Source organism: Bubalus bubalis, chromosome 2, assembly GCF_019923935.1.
Source record: "Bubalus bubalis isolate 160015118507 breed Murrah chromosome 2, NDDB_SH_1, whole genome shotgun sequence".
Lineage (NCBI taxonomy): Eukaryota > Metazoa > Chordata > Mammalia > Artiodactyla > Bovidae > Bubalus > Bubalus bubalis.
The window spans coordinates 118,771,807-118,790,741 of NC_059158.1; positions in this window are offsets into that span (position 1 = coordinate 118,771,807).

An 18,935-nucleotide genomic window follows, 5' to 3' on the forward strand; every position below is an offset into this window, starting at 1 on the left:
TAGAACAAGGTGGATCCACTAGTCTTTTTATGTATGTTCCACTATACTGGCATCAACTGAATGTGAGCAAATACCTAAATGATGGAACTTGATTATTGTATCAGAACTTTGGGCTTCCCTGGTGACTCAGTGGTAAAGAATCCACCTGTTAGTGCAGGAGACATATATTCAATCCCTAGGTCAGGAAGATCCCTTTGGAGAAGAAAATGGCAACCCACTCTAGTTATTCTTGCCTGGGAAATCCCATGGACAGAGGAGCCTGGCAGGTTATAATCCATGGCATCACAAAAGAGTTGGACATGACTTAGCCACTAAACAACAATGACAATCAGAACTTTAGGTATGAGATCAATACCTGGATAAGTTGCTTAAACTCTCTAAGCCTCCATGTTCTTAGCTATAAAATGAGATTAACACCTATCTCATAGGATTCTAGTAATACTTATATTAGAACATATGGTGAAAGAAGCCAGACAGAAGACTGTATACTGTATAATTTCTTCAAGAATGTGACATTCCTGAAAAGGCAAAACCTTAGGCACAGATCAGATGGATGGTTGCCAGTGACTGGCAGTATAGATAGGAAGTTCATAGAAAGGAGACAAGCAAAAGTTGGCAGTGATATATTTGTTGTCTGTCTCAGTTGTCATGGTGGTTGCAGAACTGTACACGTTTGTCAAAACTCATCATGGTCTTTTACTTTATGTAAATTATAGCTTAATAAACCTGATTTTTTTTTCTAAATGAACATATGTAATGGATTTTGCATTTAATGCAGGATCAATAAACATTAGTTCTTTCCACACCCTCTCCCCAAAGGAGCTAAGCATAACACATCTTAAATTAATGTCCTTTATCTTGCAAAGAATAATTGGAAACCAAAGCAAGCATTTGCATTCCTAGCACATTTCTAAGGCCTTTGCATTTCCATAAAAAAGCAATACAGACTTGTGATCTGATTTTAGGAATTTGAACTTATCAAGGTCCCTTGAAAATCACTACAAAAGCCTAGCTATAAGATGTACTGAAATCCATATACAAATAACTCATAGAGTGATTCATACAGATACAATCCCCATTTTTTATTGCTTGCTCTTTAAATAGTCATCTGCCAGTGCACCAAAAAAAAAAAAAAAAAAAAGTCAAATGAAAATTGAACATCAGTAACTCAGTGACTAAAAAGTATCAAGTATTTATATTTATTCATTAAACACACCCACTGTGGGTCATATTCTGTGGCAGGAATGAGAGTTCCAAGGATGATTAAATAGAATTTCTCTCTTCAAGAAGTTCATACTTTATAATGATCAAGAGACAAGTGTGATGAAATTGACACTCTTACCTGAGCCCTGAATAGATTCTAGGCAAGCAAATGTTCTTCAAGAATTGCATTCTATAACCAATCTTTGCATAATAGTAAGTGGAGCCTTGAGGCTTTGCTTTTATTACCATGTTTGTTAAAGAGCAACATATTTGGACTTCTGTTAGGGAAAAAGGAGAGAAAGCAATTTCAAGGCATGCTTCCTTATTAGAGAAATAAATTGAATAAAGAGATAGGAGGTTTGGGGAAATTGTGTTATAGTCAAATAATTTTAAGGAAAATAAATTTGTACCCTAATACCAGCTCACATTTTTTACAAGAAAATTTAAAATATGTTTATAAAATACTTAACATAGTTTTAAAATTTAGAGAATAATATGAATCAAAATATGACAATGTTTATCACGATTGCAAATAATGATACATGCTCTCTAAGTTCATTGAGATGTTCACCAATAGCCTGTTAATGAATTAGCAATAGTAATAACCAAGTAATATCAGTAACAGACTTCTCAGGTGGCTCAGTGGTAAAGAAGCCACCTGCCAATGCAAGAGACACAGATTCATTCCCTGGGCTGGGAAGATCCCCTGGAAAAAGAAATAACAAACCACTCCAGTATTCTTGGCTGGGAAGTCCCATGGATAGAGGAGCTTGGCAGGCTACAGTCCATAGAGTCACAGAAAGTCAGAGACAACTGAACGACTATGTACACATGCAATACACACAAATGACATCAGTAATAGTAGAGAATTTTAAAAATATAGCAGAAGCCCTACAGAGGTTAGCTTATTTTCCTGAAGCATGAAATGCAACTACTTCTTTGATGTAATGCTAACCTATCTCTTAAATTTATCTCCTATTAATTATGGGTCCAGATCCTGTTTCAAACTCTTCATATTATATAACTTAATTCTATCTGCATTCTTTCATAATAGTTACTGCTATTATTTCCATTTCAGGGATGAGAAATCTGAAGCTTAGATAGGTCAAGTGACTTAACTAAAGTGACACAACCAGTAAGTAGGAGAGGTGGAATTTGAATTCAGTCAATCTGGGTCCTGATCCTCACCCTTGCTTATGTAAGATACAATAATAAGTTAATAGCATGAATAGAGACATGACTAGTGGGCAGACACTATATATGCAGCATCATGTTTAGTCTTCAGAGTAACTTTATAATCTATGTATTATTATAGTCCAAATTTTATACATGCAGCACCTAAAATCTACAACATGTCCAAAGAAAGATTAGTAGTAAGTGGCATATACCAGGAGTATATGCCTCTAGGGTCTAAGCCTAGAAGCTACTGCTCAAGAAATCTTCCTTCTTCATACCAGTCTCCCTATAATGTTGCTTGAGCTGAGCTTACACTGGATGGGTTTCAGGTAGAATGAAAGTTCTAGCAGGCAGAAAAGGCTTGATAAGTCTTTATTCTCTAAATATTATTAATATGAACTCTTAGAACTCCTTCCCTCTAAGTATTGGGTTGACCAAAGACTTAGTTCATGGTTTCTGTAAGCTATTAGCCAAACCAATATATAGCATGTTTTATTAGAAGGTGAAAACAGAAGATATTCATATCTTCTAATTTCCAACAATTAGAATCCCAGCATGCTTTGTTTAACCTTTTGAATTACAATCAATAAGCATACCATCAATTCAATACAATTCATAAATATTGGGGACCTCCAGTCTATCAGGCACTGTTCTAGGCTCTGGCAACAAAAATGAAAAAAGGCACCCTAGATCTCAAGGAACTACCACTTTGGATAAAAAACAGAGGCAGCTATGCAAATAAATGCACATTGTTAGTAATAAATGCAAAAAGACATATGGAAATTACCCAAAGGAAATAATATTCCCTGTGATTGGATGCATGATACAGGGAAGAATGGGCATTAGAGGAGAAGAGATGAGTAATGTTTTCCCAGAGGGGTTGACAGATGAGATGAGTTTTAACGATATGAAGGCAAACACACTGACTTTAGATATGGCTGTAAATATAGATAAAGAGTTAAAGTTTCAGATTAGCTGTAGCTATATTTTAGTTGTCACAGAGTTCATCTAATGGAGTGAATGTCTAGAGAGCAGTTAGAGCTTGGAAAGTCCTCTGTGATCTGATGCCTGACTTCTCCTTATTTGGCACCTCTTCCTGTTGCACCCTGGGTAAACAATCACACCATGCAGGTCACATTTTGAGCACACCACTCCTTCTGCTTGAATGATCTTTGCTGCTTTATGTGGAGGAAGGAAAAAAACCCACTCTCAACTTTAAGTTGGAAAACTTCAAGTATCTTGTCAAAGGAAATTTCCTTGACTTTCATCCCTCCAATAATTGATCATTCTTTCCATTGTGATGGCTCTGTTTCTAGTACACACTCATTACAGCAATCATTACCCAATCTTATGTAACTTTCTTAAATTGAATGCCTGTCTTCCTTAATTCCTTGGGAACTGGCACTGGATCTGAATTAGCACTGCCAGTGGTGTGATGGAGTTGGCATATATAATCTTAGGAGAACTGATTGTTATATATACAAGAATTCTATGAGCTATTTTTAAAATCTTTTTCAGCTTGAAATCATCTATGGTGGGAGTATTTATATCTCAGAAACTGGCAAACGCTACAAAACACAACCTTTTTTTTTCACTAGAGCTTCAGTTTACTAGCAATCAATAACTATTTCATGGGTCTTACCTGTGATGATAAAAAGGAAAATGTTCAATAATGTTTGTTGGGTAAATAAAATAATTTATATTAGAGCAAGTTTTAAAGTGATACATTCAAGTTTCAATGATTTATATTAAGAAAAGCTAGTGTAAAAATATAAGACTGATGAGTAGTTGAGAGGCATATGTGTAGAGAAATCTCTCTAGTCACAGTGAGTCTGAAAAAGAAATTTAAGTCATCAGAGAGGAGACAGAGTGATAATTATAGAAGACATTGTAGTAGCCAAAAAGACTCTTTGAAGATCAGATTTCACATAACTTTTAAAAAGCTAGGTGTAATATCTTCTACCATCAAAATTTTGTGAAAGCAAAATGTTACATATATATATAAATACAATGTTTTATAAATTGTAGTATATAACTGTACTGTATTATTGGATTAAAAACAATTAATACAGGTCATAAAATATGTTAAGATGTTCTTTGTTTCAGAAGTAAAAGGAACACATTCTCTGGGAATTGGGTAAATTGTATTGTTTCTGATGACCATATTCTCATCTACTTTTTTTTTTTAATTTTATTTTATTTTTTAAACTTTACATAATTGTATTAGTTTTGCCAAATATCAAAATGAATCCACCACAGGTATACATGTGTTCCCCATCCTGAACCCTCCTCCCTCCCCACACACCATCTCATCTACTTTTTGAAATACTTCTTAATGTTAAAAATCAACAAGTCATGTTTAAGCCCTGTAATTCTATGCCATAGGCAGCACTGTGCTAGAAATGGCTGCGCTCATCCTGTTCTAGCTTTCCCTCGGACTTCTCATGGGTTTGCATCATACAAATCATGGCTATTAGAAACAGACATCTCTAATGAGATTCCTGTCTTAGCTGTTCAGGCTGCTATAATTAAAATAACATAGACCAGGTGGCTTAAACAGCATTTATTTCATAGCTCTGATGCCTGGGAAGTCATGATCAAGGTGCCAGTAGACTGTGTGCCCGCTTCTTCCTGGTGCAAAGACAACTGTCTTCTCACTGTGTGTTCACATGACAGATAGAGTGAGAGAGCTTCCTGGGATTTCTTTATAAGGGTGCTTGCTAATTCCTTTCCAAGCTCCACCCTCACTTCCTAAACATCTCCCCAAAGCCCAACCTCCAAATACTATCACAGGTTTCTACACCAGAATTTAGGAAGGGGAGGTGGTGGTGAAGAGACAAATACTCAGTCTGCAGCATTCTACCTTTCTTGGTGGCTCAGTGGTAAAGAATCCTCCTGGCAATGTAAGGGCCATGGGTTCAATTCCTGGTCCAGGAAGATCCTGCATGCCATGGAGCAACTAAGTAGTTGTGCCACAACCACTGAGTCTGTGCTCTAGAGCCCAGGAGCTGCAACTATTGAGCCCATGTACCACAACTACTAACAAATCAGAGAAAGCTAATCAAACTGATCACATGGAACACAGCCGTGTCTAACTCAATGAAACTATGGGCCATGCTGTGTAGAGTCACCCAAGATGGATGCTTATAGGGGAAAGTTCTGACAAAACATGGTCCACTGGAGAAGGGAATGGCAAACCACTTCAGTATTCTTGCCTTGAGAACCCCATGAACAGTATGGAAAGGCAAAAAGATATGACACTGAAACATGAACTCCCCAGGCCAGTAGGTGCCCAATGTGCTACTGGAAAAGAGTAGAGAAATAACTCCAGAAAGAATGAAGAGATGGAGCCAAAGCAAAAATAATGCCCAACTGTGGATGTAACTGGTGATGGAAGTAAAGTCTGATGCTGTAAAGAACAATATTGCATAGGAACCTGGAATGTTAGGTCCATGAATCAAGGTAAATTGGAAGTGGTCAAACAGGAGATGGCAAGAGTGAACATCGACATTTTAGGAATCAATGAAATAAAATGGACTGGAATGGGCTAATTTTATTCAGATGACCATTATGTCTACTACTGTGGGTAAGAAGCCCTTAGAAGAAATGGAGTAGCCCAAACAGTCAACAAAAGAATCCGAAATGCAGTACTAGGGTACAATCTCAAAAACAACAGAATGATCTCTGTTTGTTTCCAAGGCAAACCATTCAATATCATAATAATCCAAGTCTATGCCCCGACCAGTAACAATGAAGAAGCTGAAGTTGAAAGGTTCGATGAAGACCTACAAAGACCTTCTAGAACTAACAACCAAAGAAGATGTCCTTTTCATCATAGGGGACTGGAATGCAAAAGGAGGAAGTCAAGAGATACCTGGAGTAACAGGCAAGTTTGGTTTTTGAGTACAAAATGAAGCGGGGTAAAGGCTAACAGAGTTTTGCCAAGAAAACTCACTGGTCATAGCAAACACCTTCTTCCAACAACACAAGAGATGACTCTATATGTGGACATCAGCAGATGATCAATACTGAAACCAGATTGATAATATTCTTTGCAGTCAAAGATGGAGAAGCTCTGTACAGTCAGCAAAAACAAGACCAGGAGCTGACTGTGGCTCAGATCATGAACTCCTTATTGCAAAATTCAGACTTAAATTGAAGAAAGGAGGGGAAACCACTAGACCATTCAGGTATGACCTAAATCAAATCACTTATGATTCTACAGTGGAAGTGACAAATAGTTTCAAGGGATTAGATCTGATAGAGTGCCTGAAGAACTATGGATGGAGGTTCATGACATTATACAGGAGGCAGTGATCAAAACCATCCCCAATAAAAAGAATTGAAAAAGGCAAAATGGTTGTCTGAGGAGGCCTTACAAATAGCTGAGAAAAGAGAAGCAAAAAGGAAAGAAGAAAAGGAGAGATAAATGCATTTGAATGCAGAGTTCCAAAGAATAGCAAGGAGAGATAAGAGAGCCTTCCTCAGTGATCAGTGCAAAGAAATAGAGGAAAACAATAGAATGGGAAAGACTAGAGATCTCTTCAAGAAAATTAGAGATACCAAGGGAATATTTCATGCAAAGATGGGCACACTTAAGGACAGAAATAGCATGGACCTAGCAGAAGCAGAAGATATTAAGAGGTGGCAAGAATACGCAGAAGATTATACAAAAAAGATCTTCATGACCCAGATAACCATGATAGTGTGATCACTCACCTAGAGCCAGACATTCTGGAATGCAAAGTCAGGTGGACCTTAGGAAGCATCACTACAAACAAAGTTAGTGGAGGTGATGGAATTCCAGCTGAGCTATTTCAAATCCTAAAAGATGATGCTGTGAATGTGCTGCACTCAATATGCCAGCAAATTTGGAAAACTCAGCAGTGGCCACAGGAATGGAAAGGACAGTTTTCATCCCAATCCCAAAGAAAGGTAATGCAAAGAATGTTCAAACTATCACACAACTGCACTCATCTCACATGCTAGCAGAGTAATGCTCAAAATTCTCCAAGCCAGGCTTCAACAGTATGTGAACTGAGAACTGCCAGATGTTCAAGCTGGACTTAGAAACGGCAGAGGCAGCAGAGATCAAATTGCCAACATCCTCTGGATATCAAAGAAGCAAGAGAGTTCCAGAAAACCATCTACTTCTGCTTTATTTACTACACCAAAACCTTTGACTGTGTGCATCACAACAGACTGTGGAACATTCTTCAAGAGATAGGAATACAAGACCACCTTACCTGTCTCCTGAGAAATATGTATGCAGGTCATGAAGCAACAGACATGAAACAACAGACTGGTTCCAAATTGGGAAAGGAGTAAGTCAAAGCTGTATATTGTCATCCTTCTTATTTAACTTAAATGCAGAGTACATCATGTGAAATGCCAGGCTGGATGAAGCACAAACTGGAATCAAGATTGTTTGCAGATGACACCACTCTAATTGCAGAAAGCAAAGAGGAACTAAAAAGCCTCTTGAGGAAAGTGAATGAGGAGGGTGAAAAAGTTGGCTCAAAACTCAACGTTCAGAAAACGAAGATCATGGCATCCAGTCCCATCACTTCATGACAAATAGATGGGGCAACAGTGGAAACAGTGATAGACATTGTTTTCTTGGGCTCCAAAATCGCTGCAGAGATGGTGACTTCAGTCATGATATTAAAAGGCACTTGGTTCTTGGAAGAAAAGCTATGACCAACCTAGACAGAATATTAAAAAGGAGAGATTACTTTGCCAACAAAGGTCCATCTAGTCAAGGCTATGCTTTTTCCAGTAGTCATGTATGGATGTGAGAGCTGGACTATTAAGAAGGATGAGTGCCATAGAATTGATGCTTTTTAACTGTTGTGCTACAGAAGACTCTTGAGAGTCCTTTGGACTGCAAGATCAAACCAGTCAATCCTGAAAGAAATAAACCCTGAATATTTATTGGAAGGACTGATGCTGAAGCTCCAATTATTTGGCCACCTGATGCAAAGTACTGACTCATTGGAAAAGACCCTGATGCTGGGAAAGACTGAAGGCAGGAGGAGAAGGGGATGACAAGGATGTGATGGTTTTATAGCATCACTGACTTGATGGACATGAGTTTGCGTAAGCTCTGGGAGTTGATGATGGACAGGGAAGCCTGGTGTGCTGCAGTCCATGGGGTCACAAAGAGTCTGACATGACTGAGTGACTGAACTGAACTGACCATTGTAGTCCTGGTTTCTAAAAATTCATATTCTTCTCACGTGCAAAATAATTCATTCCAACTTAATAGACCCAAAGTGTTTTCCTATTCTAGCATTAACTTTAAAGTGTAATCTTGGAACTTCCCTGGCAGTCCAGTGGTTAAGAGTCCAAACTTCCAATGCAGGGCTTTCAGGCTTGATCCCTTCTTGGTTGGGGAACTAACATCCCACATGTCCTGCTGCACAGACAAAAGATAAAAAAAGAAAAGTCTAAGCTCAGAGTTTCATCCAACGACTTCCCTGATGGCTCAGTGGTAAAGAATCCACCTTCCAGTGCAGAAGACACTGGGTTCGATATCTGGTCCAGAAAGATCCCACATGCCATGGGATAACTAAGCCCATGCACCACAACTATTGAGCCTGTGCTTTGGAGCCCAGGAATCACAACTCTTGAGTCCACACATCACAACTACTGAAGCCTGTGCACCCTAGAGCCCATTCTGTGCAACAAGAGAAGCCACTACAATGAGAAACCTGCACACCACACCTGGAGAGTAGCCTCCTCTCACTGCAACTAGAGAAGAGTCTGCACAGCAGTGAAGACCAAACACAGTTGAAATTTAATTAATTAAAAAATCATACTAAAAGTCTCATGTAAACATCATTTAAATCAGATATGGATGAAACTCAATGTATAATTCATCCCAAGGCTAACTCATCTCTAACTGTGAATTTCTAAAACCACATGAATTATGTGGTTCTAAAATATACTTTATATATTATAAAGTATAATAGTGGGAGATGCATAGCATACACACTTCCATTCCAAAAAAGAAAAGAAACAACAAAAAGGGCAAAGGGCTCTAAATTGAAAACCTAAAAGGGCAAACAAAATTTAACCCTAATGCTCCAGAGTGACTCTTTTGACCTGATGCCCTGAGCACCAAAAAATTGATGCTTTCAAATTGTGGTGCTGGAGAAGACTCTTGAGAATCCTTTTCAACTGCAAAGAGATCAAACCAGTCAATCCTCAAGGAAATCAACCCTGAATATTCATTGGAAGGACTGATGCTGAAACTCAAGCTCCAATACTTTGACCACCAATTTGAAGAGCTGACTCATTGGAAAATATCCTGATGCTGGGAAATACTTACAGCAGGAGGAGAATGGGGTGACTGAGCCTGAGATGGTTGGATGACATCATCAACTCAATGAACATGAGTTTGAGGAAACTGGGAAATGGAGGACAGGGAAGCCTGGCGTGCTGCAGTCCATGGAGGTACAAATAGCTGGACACAACTTGGTGACTAAACAACAAGGTTTAAGTCCTAATCTCAAATCTACTGTCAGTAATAAATATGAGGCCAAAAGCAGTAAATATTTAAATGACAACTTTACATCTCTTGAATGCAGTATAATATCCTGGCTATATGGTTGTTATTGTTATTTACTTGCTGTCACGTCCAGCTCTTGCAACCCCGTGGACGATATGTAACCCGTCAGGCTCCTCTGGGGTTTTCCAGGCAAGAACACAGGAGTGGGTTGCCATTTCCTTCTCCAGGGGATCTTCCCAATACAGGAATTGAATCTGCATTTCCCGCATTGGCAGGAAGATTCTTTACTGCTGAGCCAGCAAGGAAGTCCAGGTTATATGGTGAGGACCTCATTAAACAAAAATGCTTTATCTTGTTTCAACATGTTTTGTAGCAACATCTGTCAAGTGACATACACACAAAGAGCTCCCTGCCCTTTAAGTAGACTCAGGCACACCCACATATTGGTAACAGTTTCTGCCTAATTTTGTTTTAAATTTATTTCTATTTGGCTGCATTGGGTCTTAGTTAAGATGTGTGGAATCTAGTTCCCTGACCAGGTATTGAACCCATGCTTCCTGCACTGGGAGCACAGAGTTTTGGCCACTGAACTATCAGGAAAGTCCCCTGCCTAAAAAATATAGAGTAATGGTAAACCTTGGACTTTAGGGTTAATATCTGAATATCTGAATTTGAATTTTTTTCTTTTATTATTCATATTTTCTGGGTTTTTATTAGGAATAATAGTGTTTATCCTGAGTATGTTTGAGAGTAAGACTATTTAAGTAAATACATTACTTATAAAGATGATAAATTCAATAATATATTATTCATATCATCATAATATTTAATATTTAGGGACTATGTTTGCAACTGTGGACTGTCTTATTCTTGGGTTTAGCAGATCACAGTGGATTTTCTAAATGCAAAACATTAAAGTGTATTATATATTTAAAAAGTTCAGCTTATTAAAATATAAATGTCACTAATCATGAATGGAAACTCCACATTGATATAATATAATTGAATCAGATAAATCATTTTCAAAACTATCCAGTACACAACCTTAGTTGCAGTGGATAAATCTATAACAATCCCAAGTTTTGGTGTCTTAATGCAGTAAAGATTTATTTCCTATTCATGTTATAGTGAATTTATGTTGAATAGAGAGGGAGGTTGTTTCTGCTCCACACAGTTATTCAGGGTTCCAGGCTTATTTTGTTTATGACTTTGTTAAGCTTTAGAGTCTTGGAATGTCCCTCTGAACCTGCGTTAATCAAATTGGGAGGCGAAAAAAGAAATCTTGAAAGATGGCATGGGAGAACACATTAGCCCAAGTCTGGAGGAGGTATATTACATTTGCATGAAAATTCCATTTCTTTAAACAAGATCACATACCAGCATTTAATCCCAAAGGAGAGTGGAACAAACAGCTCACCTGCAGGTGAAGGATAAAATGAAATATGAGTCTTGCCATTTTCTGCCTCATTGTTCTAGCATATTAAAACCAATTATGACTTTAATTGAATAAAAGACTGCACAATTTAATAGCATCACACTCAAGGTATTTATAAAAATAATGTATAATCTATTCTCCCCTTTCTTAGACATGTTACTGTAAAAATTAGCAGCACCTTAATTCAATGGGAGAGCAGCTGTCTTGGAATCCGTGCATATGCCTGGCCTCTATCTCCAGTCCAGTGGAATTGATACTTCAGGGCTTGGGGCACACGGTATTGCAGAATCCAGATTTCCTGTTGTAACCAGGATGTTGGTCTTCTAATTAATATAAACCTCTGTGGAATTTCTAGACAAGACTTGGCCTTCTCTCCTGAATGTGCAAGTGACACCTAAATATTCTTCATGTAAATTCAGGAATAAGATTAAGCTAAGTACTCATAAGAAAAGTCATTTAGACAACCAGACTCTTATGAAGATCACTCTCTATGTGCAGATACAAACACAGACATATGATGTTCCATGATCCATGACTTTGAGTTAAAGTAAGAGCCTTTCTCTGGAAGCTGGCCAAGGTTCTAAACAGCTTCTAATTAGTTATATCATGTCTAAGGTTCCAGAGGGCTCTTTTTTTTTTTTTTTAAGAATCTATTGCTTTCATATTTTACAAAATTTAAATTCATAACTGAATCCTTATAAACTTATTGCTAAGTTTGACATTGTTCAATCTGATATCAGTATACTCTCTATATCCCATCCTAAGCCTAACTTGACCTTCCCTTTCATGTGATTCCATGGCCTGTTCGTGGTGTGCCATGGCCTGTGACAACTCCACCATTATCGTATCCGACACTAAGGATGCCCAGAGTTGCACTAAATCATCTGATAGAGCTTTGAGAATCTTCCAGTACTGTTATCTCATCAGGAGCCATTCACATCATAGTTATCAAGAATTCCCAAACTGTTTTTTCATGAGGATAACATGAGAAAGAGGAAAGAAGGAAGGACAGAAGAAGGAAGAGGGGGAAGAAAGACCATCCTTGTCTAACTCACATATATAATGCATATATGACTCATACAAATCTGATGATACTATTGTGATAATGTAGAGTGTTTTTTTCATTTAACCCCGTTAATGATTACTATGGCTTTGCTTTGAGAAAACAGGCGAGTGATGAATTATACTTTATTTCCTCCCCCCCTTGGAAATTTTTATGTGTGAACTGTATGTTCTTCGGAAAATTAAAAAAAAAAAACTAGTTAGTCAAAATTAGCACTAAACTGTGTGGATCACAATAAACTGTGGAAAACTGTGAAAGAGACAGGAATACCAGACCACCTAACCTGCCTCTTGAGAAACCTATATGCAGGTCAGGAAGCAACAGTTAGAACTAGACATGGAACAATACTGCTGCTACTAAGTCGCTTCAGTAGTGTCTGACTCTGTGCGAACCCATAGAGGGCAGCCCACCAGGCTCCCCCGTCTCTGGGATTCTCCAGGCAAGAACACTGGAGTGGGTTGCCATTTCCTTCTCAAATGCATGAAAGTGAAAAGTGAAAGTGAAGTCGCTCAGTCATGTCCGACTCTTTGTGACCCCTTGGACTGCAGCCTACCAGGCTCCTCCATCCATGGGATTTTCCAGGCAAGAGTCCTGGAGTGGGGTGCCATTGCCTCCTCCAACATGGAACAATAGACTGGTTCCAAATAGGAAAAGGAGTACGTCAAGGCTGTACACTGTCACCCTGCTTATTTAACTTATATGCAGAGTACACCATGAGAAACACTGGGCTGAAAGAAGCACAAGCTGGAATCAAGATTGCCAGGAGAAATATCAATAACCTCAGATATGTAGATGACACCACCCTTATGGCAGAAAGTGAAGAGGAACTAAAAAGCCTCTTGATGAAGGTGAAAGAGGAGAGTGAAAAGGTTGGCTTAAAGCTCAACATTCAGAAAATGAAGATCATGGCATCTGGTCCCATCACTTCATGAGAAATAGATGGGGAAACAGTGGAAACAGTGTCAGACTTTATTTTTTTGGGGCTCCAAAATCACTGCAGATGGTGACTGCAGCCATGAAATTAAAAGACGCTTACTCCTTGGAAGGAAAGTTATGACCAACCTAGATAGCATGTTCAAAAGCAGAGATATTACTTTGCAACAAAGGTCAGTCTAGTCAAGGCTATGGTTTTTCCAGTGGTCATGTATGGATGTGAGAGTTGGACTGTGAAGAAAGCTGAGCGCTGAAGAATTGATGCTTTTGAACTGTGGTATTGGAGAAGACTCTTGAGAGTCCCTTGGACTGCAAGGAGATCCAACCAGTCCATTCTAAAGGAGATCAGCCCTGGGTGTTCCTTGGAAGGAATGATGCTGAAGCTGAAACTCCAGTACTTTGGCCACCTCATGCGAAGAGTTGACTCATTGGAAAAGACTCTGATGCTGGGAGGGATTGGGGGCAGGAGGAAAAGGGGACGACAGAGGATGAGATGGCTGGATGGCATCACCAACTCGATGGATGTAAGTTTGAGTGAACTCCGGTAGTTGGTGATGGACAGGGAGGCCTGGCGTACTGCGATTCATGGGGTCGCAAAGAGTCGGACATGACTGAGCGACTGAACTAAACTGAACTGAAGTACCAATCTAATTTCAAAAGTCTGAACCATTTTTTAATGCCTTAAGGCAGTGGTCCCCATCCTTTTTGGCACCAGGTTCCATAGAGCAGGGGGTGGTTTGGGGATGATTCAAGTGCATTACATTTATTGTCCCCTTTATTTCTATTATTTTACATCAGCTCCACCTTGGATCATCAGGAACCCTGGAGGCTGGGGACCCCAGCCTTAGGGTACAGGAGAGAATTTGGATTTAAAATATACTAAAAGATATTGTGTTTATATATTAAAACAAAATTTAGCCAGTTATAATTACCATTAAACTTTCAGTATTCAACTACTGTTACCTTAATAGACTATTACATTATAAATATATTTATTTAGATTCTACATTCCTCAAGAAAGATGCTTTCAAATGGCATTATTGAAATTTTTGTTAAATTGTATTTACATAGGATGTCTCAAATGTTTGCAGAACTGCTTGGTTAAGTTACCGACATAAGATAGGTTAAATTAGTAGACTACCTAATTAAATTATTTTAATAAACTTTTATTTTGATGTTATTGTGAATGAAAATTTTGCATATGTTTATAATGGATATTAGGCTTTCTAAGTCAAGAATATTTCAGTTCTTAGATTCTCACAATGTTCTATATATTAGTAGTTAAAATATAGCTGAAAAAAAAAAGAAAAAAACATGAATAAATAAGAAATAACATTTTACAGAGAGGGCATCATAATGCCAAAAGCCTTCCATTTAACCAGTGAAACCTCTCTACACATACAGTTTAGAGGCAAAACATTCTGTTTTTTCTAAATCTCCTTGTCACCTCACTGTTTATCTATTTGCCACATAGACCATCAGAAAAGCTCAACAGAGGCAGGTTGTTTTTATCTGTGAATTTCCAAGTACTTGAACATTTCCAACTGATTTCAAAATGCTGTTAAAAGTGTCAGTAAGTGATTATCCATAGATTGTGGGACTCATGATTTAATATTTATTTATGCATTTATTGAATATTTTTGTGCAAAGGGACATAGATACAACCCATTCTTTGTGACACATAGTGCAGGCATACGAAAAGATTCATCGATAGCAATTTTAGAGCAGATGATACAGAAGCTCATATTGTTTTTCCATCGAGAGATATGCTGGACCCAGCAGAGCTTGACATGCTAGGAAAAGCACCTGGGTAGAGAGAACCCCATCACTGTGATAGTCAACATATCTAGAAACAGGGAAGTAGGCATAGCTCAGTAAATATATAATAATGAGAGAATTCTGATAGAGAAATTAATCTTGTTTATAAAGGGTTAGATCTCAAGGGCTCAGCCTCTGACATCTGATTGATCATCCATTGACTTATCTCAGATTGACAGAGCCAGCTGATCCAAGAAATCCACTGAAATGTACTAGAAACCTACTGAAATTGAGGCAAGAATGAGTGTCCAGGGAGAGCCAGCCACATTTGCTCTCCTTACCTGCCTCTTCCATAATCCCATGCCACTTTCTTAATAAGAATGTATATGTGTTATATATATTGTAGATTGTTTTTACAAGGCACATTTAATTTCCAAGGGCTTCCCTGATAGCTCAGTTTGTGAAGAATCCGCCTGCAATGCTGGAGACCCCGGTTCAATTCATGGGTCAGGAAGATTCACTGGAGAAGGGATAGGCTCCCCACTCCAGTATTCTTGGGCTTCCCTTTTGGCTCAGCTGGTCAAGAAATTGCCTGCAATGTGGGATACCTGGGTTCGATCCCTGGGTTGGGAAGATTCCATGGAGAAGGGAAAGGCTGCCCACTCCAGTATTCTGGCCTGGAGAATTCCATGGACTGTATAGTCCATGGGGTCGCAAAGAGTCAGACAGGACTGAGCCATTTTTACTTTCACTTTAATTTCCTATGATACTTTTTATTTTTAAATCCCTTTCACAGATGCATCATTGTATTTTATTTTTAGAATATTCCACTAAAAGTAGTCCAGAATAGGCATTACCCTGGTGTAACTGAGGAAACAAAATAAAGTGACCCCAAATCATTCAGTTTTTCAAAGTCAACTCATGAAGCTGAGCTTCTGTGTCCTGCAGAACAGTGTGTATATGTATGTGCTGGAGAGGGAAATGGCAACCCACTCCAGTATGCTTTCCTGAAAAAATCCTATGGACAGAGGAGCCTGGTAGGCTACAGCCCATAAGGTCTCAGAGTCATATACGTCTGAAGCGACTTAGCATGCACACATACATATGTGTGTGTGTGCGTGTGTTCTACACTTTCCATGGAGTTTTAATACTAATTATGAGCATTACTAGTATTCTCTTTTTGTTTTGTAGATGAGGAGAGATGAAGGTCAAAATGTATATCTGTGTGTATATAGTTATATACACTTACCTTTGGTTTATATTTCTATTTTAATTTGATTCTTGCAAAAAAAAAAAAGTTGATCAGAGTGAATAGTCCATAGAATTAAAATATTGGGTTGATAGAATCTGAAGGCATTCATTTGAGTGGGGGAGAAAAATAATGTTCTGAAGGAACATGGAAATCAAATGGTCAATTGAGTGTAGTTGCTATCAAGACCAGATTAACATCTCTTTTCATTTTATTGTCACATTTCCAGAGTCTTCAGCACCATGGTAAACAGATTATGCAAAAGTAAGTTTAATTAAGTGGGTAGTGACTATAGTAGCATTTTATGTTAACTGCATCTGTAAAGTAAATGAGAAGAATTTCAGTCATTTCAAATAAACTTGTTTCAGTGATTTCACACAACGCACTCCACACAGTGGAGTGGGAAGAGCACAGAGTGGGAATCAGTGAACCTCAGTTTGAAAATACCCCTCAGCTTTCTAGTCTGAGGAAGGAATGTAGTTCTCCTCTTCATTTCTACCAGTCAGTGTCTTTATAATGATTGAATGAGACAACACTGATAAGCTGTGTTAATCCAAAAAGATAAACTATTTCTATTACAAGGAAAATTAAAGTACAGATTGGAAACAAAAAGGATCCATGAGCAAAATCATTAGAATTAAAAGCAAGTTTAGTAAGGATTTAAAGAAATTTAATGTTATAACATAAAAGCTGTATTAAAGCATCTGAAAGTAAACAAGATTTGAAAAGTCCCCTAATTCAGTTATTGAAAGTATAAAATTGCATCTAAGAAAAAAATGTAAAAACAGAGTTAATTTAAAAAGGGAAGGTGTTTAAGAGAACTCATTTATAAAACAATTATAAAGCACACCAAAATGACAACCAAAACAAACATTTCAGAACTAAAATCCACCCACCAAAAATTCATCGTTAAAATACAAAGGCAATGATTTTTGTTCTTTCATTAATTCAACAAATATAGATTGAGAACAGGTATAATGAGTCAGTTAAAATAATTTGCCTGCTGTTATGAAACTTAATTTTATGGAGAGAGGAAACAGTTATTAAATAGCTAAACACGTAAGCATTACATATGCACGTTTGGTATTTCTTCTTAACTTAAAATCCTCCTGAAGCCCCTTGTTCCTCTAGTTCCTGCTGTAGTGACCAGTTGTGGGAAGACTTCTATGAGTTACTTTCAAGTGCTGACTGACAGAACCTTGCCCTTGTACTTGTATCGCGTCAGAGGAAGGGAGATGATGCTTGTGGCAACACCCGTGACCAGTGGTGGTCTGGAGCTGATGTGGAAATTCTGAGATATATTAATTAGACCATGGTTCTCAGAAGACCTACTGGGATCAGAACGTTCCTATAGTGACAGCCAACCTGGTAATGTAGTACTAGTTAAGCTTGCTTTGCTATCCTTGCCGACTCCCTCTTCTATCTTCTAAGTTCTAATTCACTTTACAGAAAAGAATCATCAAAGAGCTTAAGTATCAACAATATACTCAAGGTTACCCTTGAACACCATCACCTGTCTTAACTATCTTCAGAAATGTAAACCAGTTTTAAAAAATTTTCTTCTGCCACCTCTTCTTAAAGCTGCCCTCCCATCTCCCTCCCCTCCAGTCACTTCGAGAGACTCCTGACTCTTTTCATGTGAGGATTTCAGCAGTGTTTACTTATTATAACCTGCTCAAGCATAGTCAGATAGAACAATATTATTCTAGAGGGTACAACTTTGATCCAAAGGAGCTAATATCTAATGGTAGAATTTTAAGCATCTTCAATCCTGAAACTTGTCAGATCTTTCTTTCCCCAAATCCATAATCACAGTATGTAAGTGGCCAATCAGGTAATTCCACAAAGGAACTCCCTGGTAATAAAACCTCCTTGGTCATAAAAAAAATTAAGAATAATAGTCACTCCCATCTTGGACTGGTTTCAAGTACATCAGTAGAACAACTTATAGAACTGTCATACTGTAGGGAAAATTGCAGAAAGCAGTGTTTCCAGTCATTTGCTAACTGAGCCAGAAATTATAATGGCATGCCAAATTAGACTGAGCTGTAAAAGGAAGATATTCACATTATTCTTCTCTGCCTTTACAATGTGCATAAAAAGCTGGAAAAGCCTGTAATTTTTTGAAGGGAGGGGATACTTACTAAATTTTTTCAAGTTTTTTCCACCCTGGATGTTGCATTTTGACTTCATTTGTTTTTCCTTGCATATGATCACCTTGTAGCTGGTGATCCTCTAGGTCGGGGGTCCCCAACATTTTTTGGCACCAGGGACCAGTTTCATGGAAGACAATTTTTCCACATATGGGGAGAGGGCTGCTTTCTGGATGTTTCCAGCACACTACATTTTTTGTTCACTTTATATCATTATTAATCAGCTCCACCTCATCTCATTAAGCATTAGATCCTGGAGGTTGGGGACCCCTACTCTAGGTAAAGTGGGGTTCATTTCCTGCCTGGTCACTGAATGACTGAATAAAGTACACAACTGAACTTTATACCCACACCTCACTTCTCCCCATGTCGTCATGTTTTTGAGAGCTGTGGCTTTTATGTTATTTAATCACTAAGTCGTGTCTGACTCTTTTGAGACACCATGGACTGTA